The 21,498-nt window shown below is 40.9% G+C and overlaps 1 protein-coding gene across 4 annotated transcripts in view; it reads right to left on the bottom strand.

Annotated features, from left to right (window-relative positions):
• cdh11 (cadherin 11, type 2, OB-cadherin (osteoblast)) overlaps positions 1-21,498 on the bottom strand; it is a 96,631-nt gene that overhangs the window by 47,615 nt on the left and 27,518 nt on the right. Inside the window, exon 2 of one of the 4 annotated variants that reach the window (XM_039783873.1) lies at positions 7,554-7,618. The gene's annotated coding sequence lies outside the window, so the exon portion shown is untranslated. The remainder of the gene's footprint in view (positions 1-7,553; positions 7,619-21,498) is intronic. The other 3 variants (XM_039783874.1, XM_039783875.1, XM_039783876.1) reach the window with 3 other exon arrangements.

Genomic DNA, 21,498 nt, shown 5'->3' with positions numbered 1-21,498 from the left:
CGCCGCAGAGGACCAGTGAATGCGCCATTAACTGATCAGCGGGAAGGCCGTTCATCTTATTAGCGAAGCTCGTTAAACCGACCACAACAATGACGAGCGCTGTTGTGTGTTATTGGCCCCCTGTGCAACCGCTGCGCAGCTGCCAAACCGCCGCAGATAGAGAAGAGAGAGGCAGGTAAACAATAATGTATGCTGCCTTTTCAGTCCACAGCAAACAAGTGAAATTATGAACGAACAAATAATGGATCATGGTGACGGAGAAATGAAGAGATCAACTGAAATTGCGCAGCAGCATGGGAACGAGAGGAAGAAAGAGACCAACAGAAAGGGATTTGTGTCCAGCTAGGTTAGCCATGTGTGTCAGCGAGTCTGTTCCAACGTGATGAATAGACTAAAGATATTAGAATATGAGACAGAGAGAGAGAGAGATGGCAAAGGGAGGCTGAGAGGATAGGAGGTGGAAATCCTTTTTTTTTTTTCTATTCTTCCCCATAGAGAAATGAGAGAGTTAATCCCCAGGGGCTTACATTTGTTTTTTCCTCTTTATCTCTCTGTATTTCAGTATTTCTGCCTTCTGACATTCTCTCTGCTCCCTCCTGATCTTGGCTTTGTCTCCCTCTTATTCTGTCTTTGTTTGTTTCTGCTCACATTCTGCTGTTAGCCATCATCCATATTTGCATCTCTTCTTTCTCCTCTTCCCCCCCTCCATGTCCTTCTCTTGTTGAATTCCCTCTGTCCCCGAATCCCCATCTTTTCCTCTGTCCCCTCCATCCCTCTGATTCTTTGCAGGGTTTATGGGTTTATGTTGCATGGTAATCTCACTGCAAACATTTATCTGCTCATTCTTTCTCTCCCTTTCCTTCTTTTTTTTCTGTCCTTCTTGTTGCTCAGCAGGACTGCGTGTTCTGGAGTGATGGTGCTTATTGGATATTTACCTTTGATTTGTGCACACGGAACCCAGATGAGGGAAGAGCAGCACAAGGAGCAATGAAATGCTGAACGGAAAAGATTAAAGAAGAGACAAATGTGACTAAACAGAGCAGTGAATACAAATTCAGAGCATAACACCCCAGGTAAAGGCCAGCGCACAGCAGAATTCAGGTGAAACCCATCCAAGGCCTCCATCAGGAAAAGTTTCATCTGATCTTTAAAAATCGGAGCGAAAGAAAATGATCCGTCTGGCCATCAGCCCATCCATCCACCCATCCGTCCATCTGTCCGTCTGTCCATCCATCTATCCCATGATCCCTTTGTAATGCTTCATGTGTTTAAAAAGAAATTTTGAGTCACAAAGTATTGTTTCTCTAGTTCCAGTGGGAATCTATTTCAGGTGGCTTTGTGACGGTAGGCTTGGTTGATCGAGCCAAGCATGTATTCTCATATTGGAGGATAACTCCATATCTTGCATCCTTTGAGCCCCCACCCCCCCAAAAAAAGCAATTTCCCTCCATTGTGAAATGCCATTTTCTCCTGATAGTAGATCCCTTAAGCTTTCAAATTAAACATTGTCACCTGATCTCATCACTCAGTGTTCCCAAAGCTCTGATGGTTACATCATCACCTGTGTACCTGTTTTATAAGTAATACCCAGGACAGATTTTTACACCAAGTCAGGGAATAGCTTTTATTCCCCGTTTACTGTTTAGTGTTTACTGGCATGACATTTTAGCATTCCTGAGTTTTGAAATCTGTTCAGTTTCCATTTGAATTTGCCAATCTCTGAAGGTGCCAAGGGCACAAAAAGGGAGAAAAATGTCAGTGACATTCAACTGTTTTAAAGTTTGAATTATAATGCCAGTATTGGCTCTGTCAGACGGAGGATTTCAAATTCCTAGATATTTTATGAAATGAGACTGCAATTATTCCATTTTGAAAGTGCGCCAATCCACACAAGTTCCAATACTGCTCAGTACTGCGCCATCCAGAAAAGAAGTGGAAAATGATCAAGATAGTCTGTCTCTACAAAATATTCTTATTTTTTTTTTTTTTTAAGATTATCTTTTGTGCATTTTAGGCCTTTATTTATAGGACAGCTGAAGACATGAAAGGGGAGAGAGGGGGGGAATGACATGCAGCAAAGGGCCGCAGGTTGGAGTCGAACCCGCGGCGTTGAGGACTAAAACTTTGTATATGGGTGCGCACTCTACAAGGTGAGCTACCCAGGCGCTCCCTAAAATAAACATTATCACCTTTTTTCCAACTACAAATTATGTCCCCAAAGGAAAACTCATGTTTTATCTAAAAAGACAGATTTCACTGTTTGTTCATCTCACTTTATTTGACTGAAAAAGCAATTTGATTTAATTATTCTAGTACCAGAAGTTACATTTGCATGTGCAATGTATGTAATAAAAGATTGATACTTGGTGTCCGTGTATTGATACAGTATTGTCACAAAAAATATCACGATACTATGCTGTATCGATCCCCCCCCCACCACCCCTATTAAACTAATGCTCTTATTCAGGATGGGGAAAGGATGAGTGCAAGAGTAGTGTAAGCTTAAACCGCTAAAGAGCAAATATTACAAAAGACATCCAAAGAAGCATTAAAGCCACAGTCGGTGTACAGAGAGCATTTGTAGTGACATGCATCTGTTACCCTCGGATGATCCCAGAGAAGTGATGGCAGCAGGAATGCTTCATCAAAGGACTGATGTTTCAAAGATGCCTGATATGTTGCCTCCTGCAATTTATCTGGTGATTCATCCATCTGCCACCATCACCAACAGCTAAGCCTGTCTGCTGTTTAAAACCAGCCTTTTTGTCATTTTTAAGTGGCCACACACGCTCAACAGGTAGTAATGAGCCTCCGGAACTGATTAATCACACTCCAGCACTGCATCCTCACAGCATCCACAAGTACACAAGCAATACACACAAACTCCAGCCTCCGACATCCCAGTAAGACAGCGTTAGATGATGGATGGGGATGGGAGCAGCTATGGTATGGAAAACGAGCACAATCTGTAATTGAGTTCTGAACAGGCCAATCATAACCAAGCAGGTGGTGGGGTTGTTTTTTCCAAATGGTTTAATTTATTTTCTATCTGCTCGCTTTGGAACTTCTGACGTGTAAATGTATTTGCTACCAGCTTCGAGGAGAAACGACCTTGAATCAAGTTGTGATTTGGTACGGACTACTTCCTGGCATCCCAAGCTGTCCCTGTTGTAGCTCAGTGGACTTCTGGAACAATTGAATCACATGGCATCTGTTTGTGTGAGTGGGTGGGAAAGGGCAGTGTCTTTAAAAGTCTCTGCAGGTTTTCCAGAGTATTTTATTGATGTCTGCTTTTTTATATCTAGCTCTCAATCAGTCAGACTGCTGGGTAATCAATACTGGTAGAGGGCATTAAGAGAGAGAGAGAGTGTGTGTGTGTGTGTGTGTGTGTGTGTGTGTGTGTGTGTGTGTGTGTGTGTGTGTGTGTGTGTGTGTGTGTGTGTGTGTGTGTGTGTGTGTGTGTGTGTGTGTGTGTGTGTGTGTGTGTACACCCCCCTGGGAAAGGAATCTTCTCCCTAATTCCTGCTCCTTATCTATCCTCCCAGACACCCATCAGTGTCACATTTTTAAAGATATATGAGCCTGATAGTTAACGAGTTTTAACAGCATTTTCCTGCTCTACTTTACACAGGCTTTTCAGGAATGGGTTGCACCCTCCACTGACTTTATGTGTTAATACTGTATGTAACATTCACTGTTTGTCATGTTTTGCAAATGCCAGACATTTTTCTGTAGGTTAAGGAAATAATTTCTTGCTGCCAGCATGACATTAAACAGAGCTCGAACTTTAACTGGCTTCCACAGCTTGGTCTTAATGCATGCTGAAATCATGTCTTTCCTGATGTTTTTTTTTTTTTTTATCAACACATAAATTAATAAATAAATTAAATCGCATCCACTGCCAGATCCCGTTGTGTACGAGCCTTGGAACAAGAATCCACAAATGCACAAGCAGTAGGGCGCAAATGCTGAGAGGAGCTATCTTGACCTGATTGACCGTCTTTTTTTTAGGGACTTATAGTGTCTTATACACAGCAGATCAGATGATTAGCAGATTAGGGGTCCGTTTCAGAGAGCAGGTTTAGTGAAAACTCTGAGTTTGTTAACCCTGAGATGAGGGAAACTCTGGGTTTTCTGTTTCAGAAAGGGAGGTTAATTGAACCTGAGAGAGAGGGGTAACTCCAGCCCCGTTTCAGAAGAGGTAACTTAACCTCAGGCGCAGTTACTATGGTAACTGAACCTGTGAACCTAACCTGGTCGGGAGCAGGTTCTCTTCAAGAAACCTTGAGTTTCTCTCAGTCTCCTCCCTCTGACACGGCGCTCTTGCCACTTTCATTTCCTCATTCATTCATTCAGACTGTATCAGGTGCATTTTAGCACTTTTTGTTATCTGTATTAATAAAAAAAATGTATTGGTTTATGTTAGGCAGATTATAAAAGTTTTTTTCTCAAACATTGCATGTCCTTTTGTCGACGATCCCGTTGATGAAAAAGCTGTGTTACTTCACAGTTTACGTCGGGAGATGATATGGAGTCCTGACTAGATGTATTATCATTTCCACATAACCAATTTGAGAGGTATTTCCATCACAGTCGATCATATACCTTAACCGTCCTCATATCATTAACATCCACCATCGTGGCCGTGCTTTTACCAGCAGATTCTTTGTGTCGCATTACACAAAGAATCTGTCGTTTTTTTTTCAAACGGTAGTGTTCTTTACAACATTGGTGATGCGGCTCATATTAGTAAAGCCACTGTATGCAGAGCCGTCAGAAGAGTGAGGCTGATCACTCTGAAACGTTTCTGTAGTGTTCCCCTGGACACAAACAGTGAGAGCCATTAAAAAGAATTAAATGATTATAAATTATATTTCTGTTAATGATCATGGTGCTGCAGGCTCAGAATGGGATCAGCTTACTTTTTCGCTCGCAGGATTGCACCTAAATAAAATTATAAGTGTAATACCATTCCAGTTTTCACCAGTAATATTATAGGTTACCTGTGATTAAATATGAAATGAATACACTGTCAATGCTTACGCATTGACTCGAGCACCAATGTTCTCCCACACCAATTCTGTCTTTTGCAGCAGCCGCTCTGTTGCTTTTTTTAACGAAATACATGTTCAAACTCGCTGTATGTGCGCATGAGTATTTCCGCCGACCTGTTTGTTTGTGGTTGTTACCATGGTGAATCGTAGAATCATGGCTCCATTCATGCTGCCTTTTTATAGTGGTGGTGCACGCGCTTATCTCTGAGTGAACCTACTCTGAGTAGAGTGAACCAACTCAAATCAGCTGTTCTGGAACCGAAAACTCAGCGTTTCCCATCTCAGGGTAAATCAACTCAGAGTTCAGGGTCAGACTCAGAGTTTGTTAAACCTCCTTCCTGAAATGGACCCCTGAAAACCGGCTTTTTGAGTTTGCTTTTTGATGTTTGTTGATAAACCTTTGGGCAGAAGCGCACTGTAGTTTCATGGGAATTCTCACTTCAAAATCTCATTTTGGAATCATTACACTGCAGCTATACTTAATCTGCAATGATGCTGCTATAAGCATTACACTGTAGTTAATGCATGCAAATTCAGCACGCGAGTCAAATAAATGTACTGGATACATAATCTGTATGTAAACAAAGCTGCAGTGGTAATGTAGCCACTTCTCATGTGAAATAACTCCCATTTTAGAGAAATGTGAACTAATTATTAACATTTTGGTGATGACCAGTGTAAAAACACAACAACCTGGAGTTGGTGTGTGCAGCTAAAGTTTGCAGCTCTGCAGCCAGCCCAAGATTAATTCTACCAAGCCTTTGGCTGAGGCTAAAATAGAGCGTAATTTAGAAACTATCTCACCGTATCATGAAAACACAACCGGCGAAGAGACAGAATGGATGATTGTCCTAATATCCTCCTGCTGTGTTTGTGTGTGAAACTGCTATAGACTGAAATAACAATGAGAAACGCATGCACGTACAGCCACATATACAGTACACACACAACAATAAATATGATTATTTCATTCATAGGCCATGTGCCAAGAGAAGGCAATAATCTGAGAGAGAGAGAGAGATAATGTGACCTTAGACCACAATTTGTTCCTTCTCTATCTCTCTTTTTTTTCACAAATCTAAGACACACACACACACACACACACACACACACACACAGAAACCTTTGTCAAGGTTGTCGCGGTGACAGAAGAGGTCATCTGGATGAATGCCTCCTATTATGGGATATGTGCTCAGATCCCGGTTTGGAGGTCAAAAGGTTAAATATCCAATCAGCACGCAGTGTAGCTAAACCCTTTGGAACCAAGAATCAAAATAAGTTACAGGCGAAATCGATACATGCCGATGAGGACGCATTTCATACACAGCCACCCAGTATAATCCAGGCCAAACCAGATGGGCGAAGAGCTTAAGTCTTCATTGATGTCCGACTGATGTGAGATTTTACAACATTTAAGCCTCTAATAAACCCGTCTTCAATATCTATACATTTTACCATTCTCGTCACTTAATGCAGTCAGTGTTGCCACAACAGCTGATTTTCTCATTGGCCGATGTTGGGTTGTTATTAACAGGTGAATTGTGGCCTTTATAGGAAATCCAAGACATTGATTTAACCCTGGTGTACAGGCAGGGAAGGATGTGTAGTGTGTTGATCCTTGGTATTTTAAATTGTTAATATTAGTATCCTTAATCATAACATTCATTTTTCATTTGTGATGCTTGAACATATCTGCGTAATAATCTACTTTTTTGTTGTGTTCCATGCCCAACAGTTCTTTCAGACTTAAAATGTTCAAAGATTTGTCTTTTTACTGTGGTTCCCGTCTGACCAACTGTCTCGGAGTCTTATTTTACCTGTTTGTCTTTTTCCAGTTTCCAGCCTGCAGTTGAAGGATTAGAATATGCTGTTCTGAAATCGGCTCGTCAGCCTGCCAGCCACTGATAAGCACACTCGGGATCGATTTGATCTGCCTTTAATCTATTCAACTTTTTCAGGCGAATGAAAAAATGCTTAGTATGGGAGATGTGAGGTGCACGATACGGTGACTTTGGGAACACGTCCCCAGAGGGCAAATGCATTGTAAGCTGCATTTTCAGGCATGAAATCATATTAAATATGCATTTTTTACAAGTCCTCTTTAACAAGCTGCTGTAGGCAAAAACAAGCTAAACAATTCAGAATATTTCTCTAGTAACCATGACGGACAAAGATCACTGCTAAAAGAGACGGAGGCAAAAATATGAAAGTGCCTTAAGTAAGTAAGTAAGAAAGAAAGAGGAAAAACACCACACACAAATATAAAGAATGAATGAAAGAATTGGCGATAAAGTTCTCTGTGGGCTTTCACCAATCCTTCTCTGTTGCTCATTATATCTCTGAAAGAGAGGGAGCCAGTTCAACAGAATGCTAAACAGGCAAGTGGGGTCTGACGTATCAAAGCCAATTCACAAGCCTTTTGATTCTATACACACACACACACACACACACACACACATACACACACAGAGCATTGGAAAGAAAAATGGCAGAACTCACCTTTACCTCATTACTGGTGTGGGATACGTTGGGGGTTTTCTCCTCTGCACGGCGACACAGATCTGCTGAGGGGAACAGGAGACAGAATTTAGATGAATCACATGTAGGAACGACCATTTATTGAAGAGGAAAGGGTATACAGTAGTATGTGATTATGATGTAATATGATGTATATCTCATTAAGTGTGTGCAGTTATGCTGGGGGTAGAGTCGGCAAAGAGATGTGTGGCTTGCTTATATCAGGGTATTTATCGGAAGGATGAAAATGAAAGTAAAAGAAAAGCAGGAAATAAACAAATATGAAGTGGTTAATTATGCTAATTTAAACATTAGCAATTTAACAAACAAAGCTTTTAACCTTAAGTACGTGAAGCTGTCAGATACTCTTCCGAATCCGCCTTTCTTAAGCTCTCTAGAATGAATTTCCAAGGTTAAAATTTTTTTTTCCCAAGCCATTAAATAACTACAATAACCAAGACTGCAGGCTGACAGCATTCGAGCAGAAATACTGCAGGGATTTGGGATTTTCAAACAGTGTTCATATTGCCCTCCCAAAAGTATTGCATTCCACTATCTCATGACACCAACCACACTGTAGTAAAATGTTTAAAAAGTAAGTAAAGAAATATAAATAAGGGCGCCCGGATAGCTCAGTTGGTAGAGCGGGCGCCCATATATAGAGGTTTACTCCTCGACACCACCGGGCCCAGGTTCGACCTGTGGCCCTTTGCTGCATGTCGTTCCCCCCCTCTCTCACCCATTTCATGTCTTCAGCTGTCCTGTCAAATAAAGGCCTAAAATGCCCAAAAAATGCATAAATAAAATAAAATATATTTAATTCATGTGTTGACCAAGCCAGTATTGCTCTAAATTAACCAAGCCTCTTCCTGTATGTACAGTGCACTAGCCTGCAGCTAGTTTAGGCTTGTTAAGACTTTCACCATACAGCCTGATGTATGAGCACAGAGTGGACAGACTGCAGTCTAAACATTATGGACACAAAAACTAACTCGGAGTTCAGCTGTAAACTGTTGTCCTGATTCATTACAGTTTACATCACATCCCAACAACAGAGCATCTTTTTTGATTGGCTGGAGGGTGTCTTTAAAAACTGTATATCTGACCTGGAGGTGCCGACCCCAGTGGTTTTGACAAATTCGGTCCAGAGTTCTGCTTTTTATTTTCATGTGCACATTGCGGGTTTGGGCAAAAAATATAAATGTTGCTATGAGGTATTGCTTTCAGTATTAAAGAACAATGTTGGTGTCATGTAATCTTTAATGAACTGTTCTCATAAAGAGAGCAGAATTGCCATTTTATCACATTTATTTACAGCCTGGTTTGCCTCTGTGCATCAGTACTACATTATTGTCCAGAAACTATTGAAAAACAAAAAAGTGGTGCGTTGTGTGATATATATTCTTTAATGAGATGAACAGCCAATGACTACGTTTACATGCACATAATATTCCGTTTTTTGCCCATATTCTGAAAAAGGCGATATTCCGACTAAGCTGTTTACATGGCTAAAGAAAGTGAAAATTCCACTAATATTCCCATTTACATGTAGCTGAGCAAAATAAGTTTTTTTTGTTTGTTTTTTTGTCAAAGTTTACCAGCGGCATTCCTTCAAACAGCTTCTTGAAAAAGGTTGGTGTAGCGATGTGTGTGCATATCCAAAAACCTGTTGATATCCGTGTTTAATCATGTTTAAAAGTAGCTGGGCGCATGGGTAGCTCACCTGGTAGAGCACGCGCCCATATACAGAGGTTTACTCCCCGACGCAGCAGCCGCAGGTTCCACTCCAACCTGCGGCCCTTTGCTGCATGTCATTCCCCATCTCTCTCACCCCTTTCACGGCTTCAGCTCTGTCCTATAAATAAAGGCTTAAAATGGCCAAAAAATAATCTTAAAAAAAAAAAAAAGTAGCTGTGTTTCTCCTTCTTATCGGGTCTGCAGCCTTGCAAACTGTGGGCTGGTTGGTTTGTGTACAGCAACCATAGCAACGCACAGAGCAGACCATAAGCTGTAAACTGCGGTAAAAACCCTGATTGAGACGCATGTTCTGAATGCGCTGTATACATGTCCAAAGAATGCCTCTAAAACCTAAATAATACCGGAATATCCCACGTCATAATAGGAAAATGCTTAATTCGGAAAAAGGCCTTATTTTGAATATCCAGACGGAATATGCTGTTTACTAGCCTGACAAGCCAGACCCACATCCAGATGTTGGGTCTGGGAACTCACCATTGGCAGGGCTCAATCCGAGGGGCGGGATAAACAGTTGTCTTTCAGATTCTCTCTGCACGTAATAGGATAGCGCTACAACCAGGCAGAGCAACGAAGAAGGTATCCGGTCGGCAAAACTCCGAACACACCTTCCTTTTTAAAGAATGACTTCAGTGCCGTTCTTTGTTCTTTCCTCAGAGAAAAGCTGAACTCCAAGTCTTCCAGAGTCGCGGCCAAAGCTGACTCGAAAGACCGCTGTTCACCAGCAGCAGCAGCAGCAGCAGCAGCCATCTTCTTTGTTTGTTTGTTATTACTGTCATAACTCTGCCGTCATTACGTTAAGCCCGCCCACCGACTCTATACACGATGTGATTGGCCCGGCTTGAGTTTGACTTTTCCAGCTCGCAAGCCAACCTAGAGTTGCTAGACCCCCTGGCTGCAAATTAAATTTGCTGCCGATAGGGTTCATCTAGATTTTTAGGCTGGCTGTTTACATGACCTGTATCAAATTCGGAATATTGTCATATTCGGAATAATAGTGGAATATTGGTGTGCATGTAAACGTTCTCAGTGTTGTTTAAGTATTTTTTTCGGTGTTCTGTGGCAAGAATAACGTTACTGGTTCATGCAATGTGGTGGAATGAAATTCGTGGACTACAACAAACTTTCAAAAAAGGATGCCAATTTAAAGTCAGCCAGTCTTTTTTTTGTGATTGTATAACCACAATAGTGCAGTCCAAGTAAACAGTCTGACATTCGTTCTTTTCTTTCAACTCATCCTTTTTTTTTCGTGTACCAGGACTAACTAACTAATGTGTTGCTGCTTACATGGCACACAGTGGTGAGAAAAAAAAAAAAAAAAAAAAAATATTAAAAAAAAAACTTTAAAAAAAAAAAAAAAAAATTTTTTTATAGAAGGGTGTTTTTAACCCCAAAAAAAATCTATTAAATTTCAGTTTTAAATTTTTAGTTACTAATACATAAGGCTCACTTGTACCACAAGAAAGGTCACAAAATGAATATGTGCAGCAGCATTTCATAGTGCTAAGGCTTCTGTATGAGCAGCACTGATTGGAAGCAAGTGGACTAACAGCAATGTGGCTTTCAAAGGCCGGGCCAGGGCCCAAAGGTTGGACTCTTAAAGATTAGAATTGGTTACGAATGATTTTGAGGACATTTGTAATTGAAGCCGCTGCCTTTATGTTTCCATTGCATTCCCAGTTCACCTGAGGTGTTATCTGGGCAGGGAAATGAACAGGACATGTCCTCACTTCCATCAGTTACTACCAGTGAGAAGCCCTTGAGCTAGCTACTTAACCCTGGCCTGTCGCAGTGGAGCGGCTCAGGGCCCGCGGTAGTGGTCCCCCGCGTGAGTGTTAACAGGGCGTTACTGAAAATTGAAATTCACTGGGTGAATAAGGGTAAAAGAAAAAGGAAAAAACTCAGCAGTCTGGCAACATAAGATTTTTCTAAACGTTCCCTTTCATCCATTAATGATGTGGGTGTGATGGTGCATGAGTGAAGAGATGAGGAAAAATACTGCGAGAGAGATATTTTACTACGCCGTAATGGCTAAATATCAAAAGGCCAAAAACTGCCTTTATCCTTGGTGCCACATTTCTTTTATCCACGTCTTTAGAAATGTGCAGTGAGAGATCACACAGCTCCGAGTACCGAGACTCTGCAATAATTATCCATTATTAGCAGGAACTAAAGATCAGCACAAGTAGCGTTGGTAGAAAACACTTTTGTGAGGAATTGAATGTGTCTGTTTTGTGTGGGTTTTTTTTTTTTTTCTTCAGACCAACAACCATAATAGAAAGACAACTCCAAATTCTTAGATGTTTAACACTATTATGCCTGAGATAATTGGGCATTACATTGCTGCTTTCATCTCTGACACAGATGAAAGCAGTTTACTTTATTACATTACTCCAAACATACACATGGTGAATTAATAACTAATCTGTTGGGTTTAATTAGTTTCAACCCGATTACGTTTTTGTTTTTTTTGCGGGAAATTATGTTTGTAGATCCATTCTATTCTGTTCTATGCAAACAAGTTGTCAACAGATTGGAGCAATGCTTAATAAGTTGCTCAAAGACTTTTTGTTAATGTATGATCTGTACTGCTCATCTGTAAATCAAGAAGGATTTTGGGAACACAGTCATTTTTGTTCCTAATATGTCTAATTAATAAGAAAAATAACTTGTTTGCATCAAATTTACAGCACCTTTAGGTTCCACCAACACCTTCATCATCAGCAGAGCATTATACCAAATCCTTATTATTCAGGGTTGGTAGTGTTCCTCCTGTACAACACCAATCATCATCATGCTATTATTATCACGCAGCAGATCGGCCTGCTTTGTATGCAGACAGCGCTGACTCCTTTCACCTTGTTAAAGAAGAAGAAATAGTTTTATCAGAGTATCTGTAGCAACACGTGCTGACACAGCACATGCCGTTAATAGCGGCGATGTGTTGCGCTGTCCGTAACTACACCACAGATGTTTTCAAATGAGCCATGCTTTTTGAAGCCTTCCACTAATCATCATTGTGTGACACGAGCAATGTCGGTATGGAATTAGACCAATCACTATTGTGCTATCGTTATTTTCATTCAGCAGCTAAAGCTGCCTGCTTTGCATGCAGAGACGATTGAGCTCATTCCAACCAGAAAATGACAGCTTGTTATGTGAAGGAAAATAGATTTCACTATGCTGTTGTGTTGCAAAGAGACCCTGAGACAATACGGTCAATACTGTAAAGCACCGTCTGAATTGGTTCTCATGTGAAATGTGCAATGCATGAATAAAGGCCTATTGATTGGTAGTCTACTGCAAACCACACTGTAGTGCGCATGTTTCGCTGCATGCTCACAGGCTTCCACCAAGTGATAATATTTTGTATTGATTCATTTTGATGAATTGCATTCATATCTGAAGAGTGATTTCCCTCACCGTAAAATTGGTGATCTCGTGTTTTGTTTCAGCAATAAATAACAATCAAGATAAGAACAGTTGAAAGACGTTGTGATGTATGACTACACTCAATAGAGCCCTTGGTGTACAAATTATATTTTGGCTGCAGTGTGCGTCCCTAATATGACCTTTTTTTTTTTTATTGTATCAGGCAGCTATGTGGATCCATACATTGAAAGCACTGCGCATCCCTGCTATATTCTTCCCTCTTGCACTGCACAACAAGCATTATGTGGCAAAACACCAGCCCTTCATGCACATACTGTTGTATGAGTTTTGTTCTCCTCTGTTCCACAAAAGACTAAAAGCAGATATGAGATGATATTGGCTACATCTGCTAGAAAAAAGGTCCTTAAGGATACAAACTGTCATCATCTCTCAGCTTAGCTACCCATCATTGCAGAAAATAATCAGAAATGTACCAGTTTCTTTTTGAGATTTTTGAGCTGTCGAAGGCATGCCTACCTGCTCGCTCACACACACACAACGATATTTGCACACACAGATTTCAGGCACACATGCAAATAGACTGCTTGAAATGCAGCCATTAGTGTTGCGTCTGTCATTAGCTAAAAGGCCTGAAGCTGGAGTGAGACCAGAATAATTATTCTGATTATAGTCCTCTAGCTGAGCTCTATCCAAACACATTACACTCTCACGGATTAAAATCTGGTGTTTCTAAATCAAGATGCTGGGATTTATTTCATGATAGCAGCCAATTGGGATCTCAACATTGCCTCTAAAGCTGGACAAAAAAGCCTAATTTTATGCAGGCCTATAAAGGCAAACCGAAATGTCTAATAGTTTGTGCGGAGTGAAGATAAAGTTTAAAGCCATTTTCTTACAAAGAATCTCCTAACACAGCTACTGCTCTTTGGGTTTATAGGGCAGTATAACAGTTGACCTTTACTTGGCTGGATCCGAGGGCCCTGAAGTCATTCCTGACCCAGAGTTTAAAGCCCCTTTTGACCTCTGCAGACCTTTTCAACAATAACGCATGGTTAGCGGGAGGTGCTTGTCATTCTGTCCTAAAATATAAAGGTTTTCCTCTCCAGCACTAACTGGCCACACCAGTTAAATAGACACCATCTGACCGTTTTAAAATGATCATTATCAAAATGAGAAATCTTTTTTTTGTGTGGCTCCATTTAACAGATAAAGGGTGAGTGCAGCCTGCTTTAAAACCACACGCTACAAATTTATGGATCGTATGTTCGATGGCAAGCTGCTTAAAATACCCATCATATGTAATCACAATGTCTCAAGTCGCCGAATGGGTGTTTATGTAAGAAAGTGATTATACGCATGAATGTGAGAGTGAATATGGGCTTGTAACTGTGAGCATGTGTTCATGAGTTTGATGCTCTCCGTAAGACTGCGGTGAAATGATGCAAGCAGAATGTGATAGCGACTTTGAGGATCAGCACAGTGGGCGCAGCTGGCACACACACACACACACACACACACACACACACACACACACACACTGGTAGGGACTGGTGGATCCCAGCTGTGTCAGTATGCGCCGGTTTGTATTCACAGGTGCATGGGCACATAGACAATCACACACAGGCACATTTTATTGAGTGCATACAAGCTGCTGAAGTGTTACCGTGTACTGGTTCATACGTGCCAGCACTCACGGGTTGCTTAAATTTCCCTGCATGATTTCCACGTACAGTCCCATTGGCAAGCATTGTGCCAAACAATGGGTCAGCAATTTATGAGAACTGTCTAAAAGGGACACCGGCATGTAAAACTACTGTATTTAGCTATGTGACTCTTCTTTATCAACACTCTTTTTTTTTTTTATCTTATTTTCGGTGCACAGTTCCTTTCATATATTCTATCTTAAGGCAAGCATCCTCCTCCTCCTCCTCCTCCTCCTCTTCCTCTCAACCCCTTTCTGACTCATTGCTGAGTCTAAAATAAAATCCTCCACAGGAGATGCAGGTGCAAGTGGCAGGCAGTTATTTTACAGGGGATTGGCTGGTAACTATAGGCCTATTTCTTATTTTTTTTTTTTGGGCTCAGACGTCCTGCTCCCACAATAGTGCTACTCCTACAACACTTGCTCTAGACAGCAGAGTATTTTTCCACTTCCTCATCTGAAAATATAAGCCCAGTTTTCTGTCAGCTGCTCTGAAATAGCTTTATGTGGTTATATAAGCCTGAAAGCAAGATTGTTTTATCTCCACTCACAAGCAATGACTTTCTTACCCTCAAAAACATTAGATTCTACTTTCATTATTTTATATTTAAGTATATTACCAACTTAAAAGCATGAAAAGACAAATAACTGTGTGAAATGCATTAAGTCGGACAATAACTTGTGACAGAAACTCCAGTATTGTGCATGCAGCCTTAACATTTTTATATATGTGTGTGTAAAGAAACATATTCCCCTACGTTTTCAGTTTTGCCTTATCAACCATGGCAATAGCGTAACAATTAAAGCCAAGCAAGTGCTGATAGTGCTGATGAAGCCACCTCCTTGTTTTTTGCCCAAATTAAGATTTGGGCTGATATTTGTGAGTTTCAGATTGTGAAACATGCTGATATTCAATTTTACAATGACATGAGATAAAAGTGGAATGTGTGGCTGTTGACATGGTTGCTTGATCGTCAGAATCTGTCGATGGACTAATTGATCGACAGACAACTAATCCATCAATCTGCCAATTGTAAGCACTAAATTATAATGTCATGGACTACAAAAGCACACATTACACCACATGAAGTTAAATGGATATTCAAATGCACGTTTAGCTTTTGAAGTAAGCTGCAGACACTTGAAAGCACTCAGCACTCTTATTAAATCTGCAGAATATGTGAACCGCAGTGGTGGGTGTAAGGTCACCGGCAGACATGTTGATGCTGTCTGCCTTTTAAAGCGGAGTTTGATCTGAACAGCCATGACAAGATGGAGAACCCCCTGTAATTTGAAGACTTTGGATATTCTTATTTACTCCCCCTTCCTTCACAGCCACTAATTTGAACCACTAATCACTTCTGACAAAACGATCCTTACTGCAAGAAAAATTTAAACAAATCATTTGGCTTAAATATAACATGCATGTACACTTACCATTACCATACGTGCATAACGTATATTGTTAGCATAGGTTGCCACTGCAAAATGTGCTGCTCTACCAGTGTAGCTACACAAGCTCAGCTAATTGTCATTGTATCTAAGTGACACCGCAAGTTGATATTGTGTCATTGAGTCCAGCAGAATGCTAGTGTGCTTGTATTTTACTGTCTAGACTTTGCAATCACAGCTTAGGTCCATGGGACACAGGGAACTACTTGAAGGCAACATACTGTCGATGAGCAATTTGGCTGAAATCCGTGAGCCATCAGTATTATCCTCTGGTGATGCTATTGTAAATCGTAACTCATTACATTTTCCACATTCATTTCTTCTTAATTTGGTTCCGTCCCTGGAGAAGGCAACACTGCTCATTTACAAAAAGCTGTTTCAAAATCGGTGAGGTAATTTAAGACTCTTAAGATTTCACCCTCAGGGTTCCTACGGCCACAGACTTCTTTATCGCTTTAAGGTTAAAAAAGAAAAGAAAAAAAAAAGCTTTTATTATCCCCTTCAAGGTTCTTGAGTGTAGTGTAGTGTACACACTAGTCATTTGCATCTTGTATGTACATTGTGTTCACATTGGAGGCAGCCACTTTATTCAGCCTTCTAGACACAAACACACTCATACATAACAAATACCTAACGTGCGCACGCTCATTAAAACCCAACATGGAAACACTACGCACAGAAGTCACTAACTTCACCATAGATCCAGACACAGAGAGGGCAACACATGTACGGAGGGCTTACAAAAACAAATAATGACGGCATGGGTTACCGACGACATGACTGAGGGAGACGAGACATATTCTAGTTGACATGTTGACTTAGAGTCAGAGAAAAATGAGCAAGAGTCATTTAACTGACGAGGTGAGAGAGAGAGAGAGAGAGAATAAATATGCTTTTTACTTATTCAGTTCTGCATGGCTGGGCTGCTTATGTATGTACTTGCACACTCAGTTATGACTTGGCTCACTTGTCGATGATTTTCATTTAGATAGTTTGTTATTGTATGACACGCTCTCTTACTCATATAGCAGTTCAGCCAGCACTTCACACATACACACACAAATACACACGCACATGAATATATAATGATCTCTCACAACTGTATCTTGACACAGGCTTGGCAGTGTGATTTCTATCTGTTTAAACTAGAGCATAAGAAAAACAACAACCAACCAAGCTCACATCTGAGTTAAAAATAAAATCCTTCAGATCAGGAAGTGGCTCATACTGACAAATCGCATACAGATAAAGAGACCTTTCCCATCAATTATGTACTGTATTTAGGAGTAAATGCCATCACCATCTCTGGGATATTATCCTAGAAATGTTCTTTTTAATTTTGATTTCCATTTGTGTGTGCTCTCGGTTGGATAAGCAGTTGGAAAGTCCTTCAGCTGGAGGACACGCTGAAGATTTAAAGCCTGGAAAGTGGAAAGCATCCTTTGTGCTACGGTGTTCTCCAGCGAGATACTGAGTCATGAAACCTTTGGTAACTCATGATCCGGTTTATTTATAATGACATAAGTATATGTGCATCAGTTCAATATTCACCTGTGAGCCTAGTGGCATATCAAGAGACCCTCGGTTGGGTCGTGACCTAGTCTTGCATTGCCAGACGATCACAATCGTCTTGGGCGGCGCCAAGTTCCAAACGCAGTGCCTGGTGCCTCTGCAAAATGGCCTTGGGAGGGAACTTATTTTGGTGGAACATTTGCACCCCGCAAACTACATACGGTATTAAATGAAGTTAACCGTTCATACAAAGCAGTAACGTGAGCTTTTTAAATTAGCTGGGTACGTGGTTATACGTCATTTGCTCTTACCAGCGTGTCGCCGTGTGTACTTTGTCCACAGCAAACCTCCACCAATCGGTCCCAAAACGTCCCAGTTAGAGAGGAAATGCCGTAAACATATTCTTTGTAAATCTTTACAATCATTCCTCGTAAGAACCAAGCAGGCCTGCCTTATAGCACAATCCCAAAAATGTCCTCAAAACTTGCCATTTTCATCGTGTAGCGTGCTAGCCTGTAGTTTGTTCTTGTTTACCATAGCGAAGGGATTATGATAATCGCAAAACAAAGAGAGTGAAGCGGAGGGGCAAAGACTGACATCCTGCTCGTGAGTCACACACCCGATGTCAGGCTTTATCCTGGAAATGTACTTCTGTTGATCCAGACTAGGTCGTGAGCTAAATATTGAGAAACTCTTCCCTACCAGACACTGTTCTGTTGCTATCTACTGTTCCCATCTCTTTGGCAAATGGGCAAGAAAATAACAGAAGTTTCCTCCTGGGATCAATAATGTTTAATGTTATTACATTACTGCTCCACCATGTAATATAAAGTATATAATTCAACACTGAAAAGGCTATTTAGTTTTTGGACAACCAAAGTGCAGCCAGTGACAAATAGTATAGAGTTGAAGCTAAATTAAAGACTGCCTAGATTTTAACTTGTCACAGATGTTAATCTTTAACTAAAAACCCCAGGAAATCAAGTCAGAATGTGAAATTGCTTCGTGGTTATGTAGGTATTTGTTTTCGTTATGACAGTCACTGATTGGAGATCTCGGACTCTCCCAGCTTTTTATTTACCACCCCATCACATGGATCCATGTAAACACAGGCTATCATTGTCCTGCCCACTAATTAATGAGTCCAGTCAGAGTGCTGGATGCCTGCACGCCCGGTCTTCCTCCTCCAGAGAAAACTGCTGGCAGTCCTATGAATCACCGCATTCAAATGGTCTCGTGGTAAAAGAGCAAAAAATGATTGAAAACCAAAAGGAGAAATTCATGAGGCTGGATGAGCGATGATAAATGGATTAGCACTAGATGACATTTCCATCACCACCTCATCGATCACCTTTGGGACATTTTAAGTGTGTGTGTGTGTGTGTGTGTGTGTGTGTGTGTGTGTGTGTGTGTGTGTGTGTGTGTGTGTGTGTGTGTGTGTGTGTGTGTGGCGTGTGTGTGTGTCATATGCAGATGTGTGTGTCTATTTGTTTGTCATATGCAGAATCAGGCCGATGAAAACAGCTTTCCCCCACCCCCGCACAAACACACGCGTACACACACACACACACACACCATTTAAATCTATCTGAAAATAGGGACATTTTAAACACTGAGATGTTGCAGATATGCACTAGGCTATAACGTTTTTTATTTCTAACAAATGTATTAAATCATAAAGCTACAACTTCCCATCCCTTCTTCTGTCATGAAATCTTCTAATATTGTGTTTGTGCATATTGCTTTTTTATTTTCTTCCAAATGAGCTGTTTTTTTTTTTTTTTTTCTGTTTTTGGACTGACAGTGCAGGTTCCTTGCATACTTTGTTGTAGTAAACCCACGATTGATCTTTTTTCACTAAGATTTCTATATGATACAGATTTACTCGAGCTGCTCTCAGGATGCAGAGGCATTTATGCTTAAAGGAGAAAGATGAAGCTCACTTAGAGCAAGCAAGACGAGCTGCAGATGACAGTCAAACTGCACTTTGAGCCCAGTGCACCTGTTTGATAAATATCAGGAACATCTCCAGCCACAGGATGACTATGAAACAAGGTGCAAATGGCTCAGAACATCTGGCCCTGACTCTCTGCTCCTCTCTGGCCTCCTCTCTCTTTCTTTTGGTCTGTCTCTTGGTATTCAGCGGCTGCTCTCTTGCAGCTCAGACTCTCTTATCTAAATCTCCATTCAAACGGAGAAAGAAACAGAGCCAGGGAGAGCGAGTCAGAGATAGATAATACAGGTCACTCTCCAATGACAACTCTAAAAGGCATCTGGGGAGAGGAGAGAAAAGGAGGGAGAGGGGAGAGCTGCTGCAAAACAGTATATGGATTTCTGCTCTGAGCTGAGACCATGGAAAACACGCAGACTTAATAAGTAGCTTGGTATGAAAGTTACTGTACAGCTGGTGATTTCCGAGGCTCACGGCGTCTTAGTCGTTTATTTTAAGATCCGCTGAAAGCCCGTGGCAATGAAAAATCAGCAAAAAATACCCACCATATGCCTGAGTAATGGAAAGCTAAGCTGAGCAACACCGAGCGGTATTAACTCTTATCGATGCGAGAAGGAACTTGTACCCTTTTGTCATTTTGATACCACAAAAATAGTCCTTGCTCATTTTTTACATGCTGGCAGAATTGTTTTGGTAGTGTATTTTCATCTTGATGCCAGGACAAAACTGAAACACTTTAAGGCTGTTACGATGTTTAATTTTACCACTGAAAACCGCAAGCATTTTTTTCATGGCGTTTATTTTTATTATATATATTTTCACAAGCAGTTTTCATACAGCCATCCCTCAAACCATCAGCTGACCATCAACCTAATGTCAAGGAGAATCAAACGGTCTCAAATGAATGGTTTTTATTCTGTCAACATCCATAACTAGTAATATTGTGTAGCATGAAAGGAGACCTGGAGGTTATAGCAGTGGGTGGGTTTGTTACTGGATACCAATGTTAATCCCGTTGCTGCTGGAAATATACTGTAGGTTTCAACAAAATGAAGGAACTTATAGTGATTATAAAATGATGAGAAAAGTGAAGGTTGTCTGTTTATTTCAAACATACACTGCCTCCATACTTCAGTTGTCTTCTACCGAGCTTAGGTATTTGTTAATCATGATGTACCTAAAGCCCAGTTTTCTAAACACACATATTATATATTGGTTTGTCACTCACTCTCTCTCTCACACACACACACACACACACACACACACACACACACACACACACACACACACACACACACACACGCTAAGCAGTTTTAAATATTCCAAGTTTATAACATTCCCTGCTACTGCCTGGTTAATCTTCTCTCTTTTAATTTATAGTTTCTACTTGAAGCTGATATAGATTAGGACTGATATTCAAAACTACACACACACACACACACACACACACACAAGATGCAACAGACCTATATTTATATATACACAACCAGCACCCAGACACTGCTATTTTTGAGTTATGTTCAGTCCTAATCTCGAGCAGGAGTAAAAATGAGTCCATTAAATATGAGGATGTTTGTTTGGGGGTGGGTGTAGATGTTTTTATCTCTCTCGATTACTCTCAGTCTCTTCTCTATCTTCACCATTCTCCCTCTCTCCTCTCTATTCATCCCCCTCATCACTTCCCTACTGACTCCCTCTCTTTCTCCTTACCCGAGGCAGACAGTAAACTCCAAACTAAAATGAATTTGGCATGTTCTCAACCTGCTGACGAATCTAGCGCTTCTATCTAAATGGCCGTATTTTCGCTGAGACTCCGGATCTTTTCATAGAACGATGTCTGCGCCACATGAAGCAGCTTGGAAGTTTCTGTGGGACTTAACATGACTCGCCAGTTCCTCAAATATAGAAGCATATGAGAGTCAGAATAATTCAATGAAGCCAAAAAAACAATGCTGTACCCAACCAACTACAGAGTAAATCATGTTGTAGGCGAGGATCCACTGAAAGAGGCTGTTCAGGTCTCCAGCCTGCCCACACTGCAGCCATCAAAGCCTTAAACAAGACAGTTTACTGTGTTACAGTACAGTAGACCTCGAAACAAATCTACCTCGGACCATTTACTGTTACCTTTATTGGCTGTGTGTGTGTGTGTGTGTGTGTGT

The sequence above is a fragment of the Perca fluviatilis genome, chromosome 19 (assembly GCF_010015445.1).
Source record: "Perca fluviatilis chromosome 19, GENO_Pfluv_1.0, whole genome shotgun sequence".
Classification (NCBI taxonomy): Eukaryota; Metazoa; Chordata; class Actinopteri; order Perciformes; family Percidae; genus Perca; species Perca fluviatilis.
This window is presented reverse-complemented; position numbering and strand designations above follow the sequence as displayed.